Genomic DNA, 7,823 nt, shown 5'->3' with positions numbered 1-7,823 from the left:
CCTAGGAGAGAGTTTATGCGAGTTCCCGATGTATGGGGGATGGGCTGAGTGCCACACACCTGTTTTGTTGTTGAGATCTGTCGGAGAATGGGTGGATATATCAGCTGCTCAAGATGCTGACTGCTGATTCCCTTGGTGGAGTGTCCGCTGCGGGGGATGGGACTGTACCGCTTCCTTCCCCGTCTAAACTCCCGTACTCAGCCCGGGGGGTCAGTGCGGGCTTGGCTGGTGGGATTCCACCTGGTCGCCCCTAGGATTTTTTTGTATGTAAATTATTTCTTTCCTGGTACAGTTTATATATATATATATATATATATATATATATATATATATATATATATATATATATATATGATTTATACAGACCAGCATAGGTAGCATCCAGGAGCACCTCTGCTGCCTCAGGTCTTTTCCTCATTATCCCACCTCTCTTTCTTTATCTCCTCCTCCTCTTCCTCTACCCCATCCTTTTCCATCTCCTTCTCCTCTGCCTTTACCCACTCCTCCTATAACTCCTCCTCCTCCAACCTCTCCCCCTCTTCCTTCACCCCTCTAACTCCTCCATACTAATTCCTTCACCTGTACCCCTGCTCCTTCCCTCCTCCAATACCTCAATCCCTTCCTCCTCCCCTTCCTTCTCCTCCACCTTCCCTTCTCTTCCTCTTCCCCCTCTTCCTCCTCCTCCCTCTTTTCCTCCTTCTGTCCTCCTCATCCCTTGTCCACATTTGTCCTCCTGTTCAACCCTTCCTCTACTTCTATTTTCTTCCTCCTATTCCCTGCTTTCTTCTCCCCCATTCTTCACCTCCTCCTCCACACCCTTCCTCCTCCACTCCTCATTTCTACTCTTCCTCCACCACTTATGCTCTTCCTCTACTCCCTCCAACACCTTCCTCCTTCCCCTTTCTCCTCCTACATTCATTTTCTTCACCCCCTCCAATTTCATTCCCTCTTCTTTCTCCTCCATTTTCTCCTCCTTTGCCTCTACCCCCTCCTCCGCCAACCCCTCCTCTTCATTTGTGCTTCTAACTTCACCATATTCACCTCTAACTCCACCATTTTTCTACTCCTCCACCCCTTCTCTTCCAACCCTCCTCCTCCCCTTTTTCATTCCTTCTTCTCCACCTTCTCCTCTTCCCTCCACTCCTTCCTTACACCCCTCTCTTATTCCTCCACCTCCTCATCCTCCCTCTTCTTTCTCCAGTCTTCTACCCCTTCATTTTTTTCCTTCACCTGTTTCTCCTCCCCTTCCTCCTTTACCCCCCTTCAGCCCTCCCTTCTTTCTTCTTCACTCCCTTTTTTCTTCCTGCCTTTATATTCCTCCATCTTTTTTCTAATCCTGGCTCCTTTCTTCTCCACCCCTTCCTCCTCCACCCCCTTTCTCCTCTGTGCTCCTTTATTCTTCATCCCCAGCCCCTCCTTCCTCTTCGTGCACAATCTTTTGCTCCTTCAGTGGCACTACACCTGCTTTTACCCCCACCAGTGACTAAAGTCCAGCACTCAAAGTTCAATTCCCTATAACTCTGCTCAACATGGACACCAGTGGGATTAAAGGAGGATGAAATGTCACTCTCAGCATTCAGCTACTGATGCATATAAAGGAATATGGCAGTATCTTCCTGAAAGGAGAATCAGTTAAGAAGATGTGGGAGGAGAGTGCTGCACCTATGGATGTTGCAGAGGAAATTGTCCTGAGAGAATGGTCACACTGGCTGGACCCACTAATGCCACCTTGAAATCTTTGTTGATCATTGACAAACTGGAAGAGGACACCAGAAACACTGTGAACAGTAGCACAGCTGCCAGTAGACCCCAGTCACTGTGAGCCTGGTGGTCCCTGCAGTGTGGCTCCCCTATTGGAAAAGGTGGTTATAAGATGAAGGAGATTTGAGAGAGCCCAGGGGCTCAATCCCAGGTGACAAGGATATGCTCCCCAATGTAGCAGGTGGGCTTCTGCTATTACAGACATTCCACGATCCATGACATTCCACGATCCATCACTGAGTGTGTCAAACAGATGTGCATGGTCATGTTGGAGTCTCCCTGTAGGGTTGGCCATCCCATTACTGCCAAGATGCCACCTTCTGCAGTCCTATTTACAAAGGATCAGGAGAAGTACAGCACAGGCAGTGAGAGTGCAACCTTTTCCCATAGCACCTCATCCATTTGCTTCAATCCCTATCTAGAGGGACCCCTCTAGAGACCTGTGTCATTCAAGGACAGTTTGCAATTTCATAGCTAGTCTTGGCCAAGCTGCACAAGTTGTCAATGCAATAGTCTCATTGTCCCATGACACATGATCATAACAGATTCAGCAGCATTGATTCCAGCTCTTCAGATGTGAAAGGCTGTCTGACAGGTTTGCATGCACCTGGTCAGGCTACTCCTAAACTCAGTGTCCCAAACAACTTGATTGGCTGCCAAAACAAATGAGATCCTTCAGATGTCTGGGGCACAGGTGAATATTGTGAGCCCAGTGGAAGTTCTACTGATAGCAGCTCACCATCACTGAATCTGCTGCCAGCACTAGCCTGGCTCAGAATCTCATCAAGCTCAGCCTTTCCTCAGAGAGAGGTGACATGGGGAGCCACTGGAACAATGCAGATTGATCTCTTATCCCTTTCATCTGCTCACCAACACCCATGATCCATCTGTGTAGTTTCTGAACAGTCAGTGATTTCAGGTTTTACATAGTGTGTAAATCTTAATATTCTACACACTTTATCATTCACTCATGATTTAAAATTTTAATTAGTTATACATGACTGCAGAATGCATTTCAATTCATTGTACACATATGGAGCACACATTTTCATTTCCATGGTTGTACACAAAGTAGAGTCAAACCATTTGTTCAACTATACATGTATCTAGGATAATGTTGCCCATCTCATTCCACTATCTTTTCTATTCCCAGGTCCTCTCCCCTCCTTCCCCTCCCCTTTGACCAATCTGGGGTTTGAAACTAAGGGCACTTAAACCCTGAGATACATCCTCAGCCATTTATATATATATATATATATATATATATATATATATATATATATATATATATATATATTATTTAGATACAGGGTCTCCTTGAGTTAATTAAGGCATCATTAAGTTGCTGAGGCTAGCTTTGAAGTCTTGATCCTCCTGCTTCAGCCTCCTGAGCCTCTGGGATTACAGGCATGAGCCACCATATCCCGCTGAAATAATTTTTTTTAAAAAAATTCTCAGTTTAGTATGAATGTAAACACCCATATGTCCCCATCCAAAAAGAGGTGAATAGCCCTGGGCCCACTTCTCTCTCTCACTGCCCTTCCCTACCTCTGCCTGGAGATAAGCTCAGTGCCAGTTCTTTCTGTCATTCCTTATACTTTAACCATCAGCAAGGAAGGAGAATTTTACTTGGTTTTGTCTTATTTGAATTTTCAGTAACTGAATATTATCATTAGTGCTCTACCATTGTGGTGCTGTAACATGCATTGCGTGGATTCTCTGCCTCAGTTGGCTGGACTCCTATTGCTGTCTGAGGCTATGGGTCTCCCAGGTCCCTTCCATGTTCCTGTTTCAGGAACCTCACTTGTTTCCAGTTTAACTTATTGTTCTTGGTAATTTCATTCTTTTTTTAAAATTTGGCCCTCAAGTGAGCACACTTTATAATGTTATACACATTGGAAAAACATTGTCAGGTTATAGACTATGGATAAATTCAAATTACTAGAAAATTCCAGTGCAATGTCTGGATTAGCTCTGACTGTCCATATATGTGTGTTTATGTCTTACACCTGTCTAACCTGGTTTATTTCCACATTGCTATATGTTTCTTTTTACTGAGTACAATTTGGGCATTTTTCTGTGTATTTCAATGTTCTTGGAAAATTTTTCAGTAATTTTTTCATGTTTAATTTATTTGTGAGGTCATTTTTTTCTTTTAATATTTCTTTTATGTAAATTCAATTTTCTTTTAAAGACTGCAGACATTTACCCAGAGGTAGAGCAGCCATCTTGCACCCTGTTGCAGTTTCATGAAGGAGCCTCATTTTTATTAGATTTGAGTGTATCACTTTCTTCTATTTGATTCCCTTTATCTTCTCATTAAGAAAACCTATAGGACAGGGGACATGGTGGATTCTGAGAGATAAATCCTTTGGTGTCCCCTCCTGGACACAGGAATGAACCCTCCTGGGGTCACATTTCAGCAGAGTGTGACTTCCAACATGAGAATGTGTTTACCTCTCTGCAAGTGGGTATTCATTCTGAACTGAGTGAGGCAAGCTCTTTACGTGAGTTGGTGCAATTATTTGTTTTTTCTTTCACTGAATTCTTTTAATTATTGTCATGTAATTAGCTTTTATGCACTTAATATTTGTATTTCCTGATTGCCTTTTTATTTATTTTTTTCTTAAAATGAGTTGACAGAGTAAAAGTGTGAGGAGGCCTTGCCCATGAAGCCCCGGCCTCTTCCCAAGTGATTTATGCCTGGCTCCCTCCTTCCCAGTCAGGCCTGACCAGGCACACACCTTCTCTGAGGTCATGGTAGGCTGCCTTGGAACCAAGGCTGTAATTCCTCACATATGCCTGGAACTCTGTGCCCAGAAGAGCTTCCTAGCCATCAGGACCTGCTGTGGAAAGCCAGGCTCAGCTCTGCATGAGTGGAAATGTCCCCCTGGTCCCCTTGCAGGGAGGAAGTCCTGCCTGAAAAGGGCTTTTGCCAATACCTTGTCTTCCTGGCCTATGTATCCAGGAGCGTGATGCATCTCCTGTCAGTCAGGGCCCCAGAGTGTGCATATTTGTGTTGGGGTGAGAGAGGGTCTTGTGGTACCCTGGCCAGTCAGCAGGCAGCTGGTGGGAGGGGGTCACCTTCCACAGTCTCAGAGACCTTTATCTCTCACCTTGTGCAACTCAGAATCCATCTCCAGGACTGTGTGTTCTTTGCTGTGTGAGGGTCAAGTTGCTCTGGCTCAGATCTGTCTCCCTGTGACCTGCAAGTATTTTGAGGTCATGAGGTCCACAGGAAGGATGTCAGGACTCCCCAGAAGGCAGGAAATGGTGAGTACTGGGGCTAGCACTGCTTAGGAAGGAGGTGGGCTGTTTAGAACTGGTGGGAACCAGCTATGGCTGGACTCTGGCTTCCCACTTTCACCTTCAGAGTTAGCCAACCCAGACCTGAGTCAGATGCTGCTACAGCTCAGCCCTTGATTCCTTCAGGTCATGGTGTGGGCTGGTCCAGGTTGGGTTTCCCAGTGGTCTGCAGCTGCTTTGGCAGAACCCTCTCTGCACAGGTGGACCCCAGCCTTGGGCTCTCAGTGTGAAGTAAAGGCAGAGGGTCTCAAGGGATCCTGCCTCAGGTGTGGGGCTCCTGGGTAGAAGATACTGGTCTGAGGAGTCTGTGTACCATCTTTTGCCCAGTAGTCACCTTGCTTTCTCCAAACTAGCTCACGCCTGGGCAGTGAGTGGATCCTTAAAATTTTTGCTTTCTCCTCACATTTCCATACTCTACCTCCCTATCCAGTGCACAGTATTATCAACTCTTTGCTCCTTACATTACATTCAGGTGAGCCCAGTATGAAAGATTTGTTTTCTGCTTGGAAATTTGCCATGTGGTGAAAGCAGAGAACAGCCACCTGGAATGCCAGTGTTAAAATACTTTGTGCCTCCCTTTTTTTATCTTTCCCAGGCACAGGTAATGTATTAACTTTGGTTTGAAATTCCATTTGACTTTTCACAGGGTCCTGTGTCCTCTGCCATTTTCCTGTCCTTTCCTGGGGCTACCAAATTGTGTCCATAGCTGCCCAGTTTACTTCAGGTGCAGACAATTTCAGGCCCTGGGGTAGTTTCTTTTAGAGGACAGCCTGATTTGTGGAGTGTAAAATCTCAAGAGAGAATCTGGAGGGCCTGGGCCTGGGCCTGAGGAACCTTTTTGAGTAGGCCTTATCTAGACAGCTCCCTTGTTGGAACATTATCTTCCTAAGCCCTTTCCCCATTTCTTGGGGACAGGTGAACAGTCAGCCTGTAGATGCTGGTACTGAGGAGTCAGGTTAAATATGATACCTTCCCCTGGCATTCTCTCACAGTTGTGCAAGAGAAAAAAAAAAATCTCTCCCAGAGCATAAGAACCACCCACTTCATTAATGTGTTCTTCAATCCTGAAAAGCCTCATAGACTGTAGTCATGGTCTAGATCTCCTTGGAGGGTGATACACCAAGGAATATTTCATTGAGCAGGACCAGGTGGAAGGATGTCCAGCTGGCAGAGACCTTCCCTGCCCTTTGAGCAGAAAAATCTGTGCTCCCTCAGCACCAGCCCTTTCTGTTTTTCTCACTTTGAAATGATCTGCTCACTTATTAGAGACCCAGGTTTTTGTCAAATGTGAAATGTATGTATTCAGAGCTGAGCAAGTTAAATTTTCTGAATAGATAAAAAGATTTAAAGATAATACCTAGTTTTTTTTTTATATTTGATACAAACTTTGTTTACCTTTCTGCTTCCTCTGAGCCTGTGTGAAAACATTTCTGCGATCTCTCCCTTTTTATAATTTAATGGAATTACAGGTCCTAGTATCAAGTATGCTTCTAGAGGAGAGATTTTTTAAAAATCTGTTTTTGTTGCTGAAGAAAGTGATTGCGTATCCAAAAAAGGAATGATAGGTGAATTTGAACTATAAGGATTCATAAGAATATTAATTTCTTTGAACAATGAAGAACTGATGGTGGATAAATCTATTTTTATTTCTATTTTCTGAAACTGCAAGATTAACTATAAATTTTCTTAGACAAACATGGCAATAGCCTGAAATATTAAAATGTAATCTTTTTTAAACAAATTGATTCAGTATTATGAAAATTGTTATTAAATAACATCTCTGTTTTCTAAACAGAACAGCTTTTTAATGAAATTACTAATAATTCATAAGCATCATACATGATCTCATCTACTTCCATGTCCCTCTCAGATGCCCCCTCCTAATACCATCCCAATGGGAGTTCACCTTGTACCTTGTGAATTTTGGGGTTTGCGTGGACCTTCTGTCTATAATACTACCTGATGATGTTATCTATATGCTGCTGAAGACTCCTGAACATTTGGTTACTCTTAGATATTTTTCTAGTCTTTCCACTTATAGAAGTAGTTTTCTGAATTTCCTCAACAAACCCTTCCTGGTCTTGGATTTCACAGAATTTAAGAAATGAAGCTAGAAAAACAATCGACCTACCTCTCCACCGTTTAATCAAAGTGCATGCAATTTATTTATCCTTTTATCATCATTTCTTATTTTCTTTGTACCCAGGGAGACAAATTCAGCCATCTGTGGTCCAGGCAGTTTCCTTGGCCTGGCTGCCAGAAACCATTCACATCATGGCATATCATATAGGCCACACCTCAAGGAGTGAATTGGAAGTATTACCTGCTTCCTTTTAGAAGGGATTTGGATAGTTTTCATTTTCTCTTTATTTTGGTACAGAATCCACCATGACACCACTGAGCCATGCCTTTCTTCTGGCTATAGTTATTATCACTTCATTAGCCTGTCCATGTTGTGTGTTCTTCATTGTGTATGAGTTGTGGTAGATTGTTTCTCTCCAGGAGTTGGTCCAGTATATCTAATTTCTCATATTGTGGCCATACAGTTATTAATAATATTTCTTATTGGTTCTTTTACTCCCTGTAGAATTGATAATGATTTCCTTTATTTCTACTACATAAGTTTTTGTCTTTTTTCTTAACTTAGCTGTGGTCTATCATTATAAGGATATCTATGATAAACCTGCTTTTGATTTTGATTCTCTATTAATTTCAAGATTTTAATTTCATTGATGTCTTATATGCTTAGCATTGGA

The 7,823-nt window shown here is 43.2% G+C and overlaps 1 pseudogene; it reads left to right on the top strand.

Moving 5' to 3' along the window:
- Window positions 1–1,502: 1,502 nt before the first annotated feature.
- On the top strand, window positions 1,503–2,664 carry LOC110597432 (poly(rC)-binding protein 2 pseudogene; annotated as a pseudogene).
- The last annotated feature ends 5,159 nt before the right edge of the window (window positions 2,665–7,823 follow it).

Source organism: Ictidomys tridecemlineatus, unplaced genomic scaffold (genome assembly GCF_052094955.1).
Source record: "Ictidomys tridecemlineatus isolate mIctTri1 unplaced genomic scaffold, mIctTri1.hap1 Scaffold_1437, whole genome shotgun sequence".
Lineage (NCBI taxonomy): Eukaryota > Metazoa > Chordata > Mammalia > Rodentia > Sciuridae > Ictidomys > Ictidomys tridecemlineatus.
The sequence above is the reverse complement of the archived record's forward strand: the minus strand, read 5'-3'. Positions and strand labels throughout refer to the sequence as shown.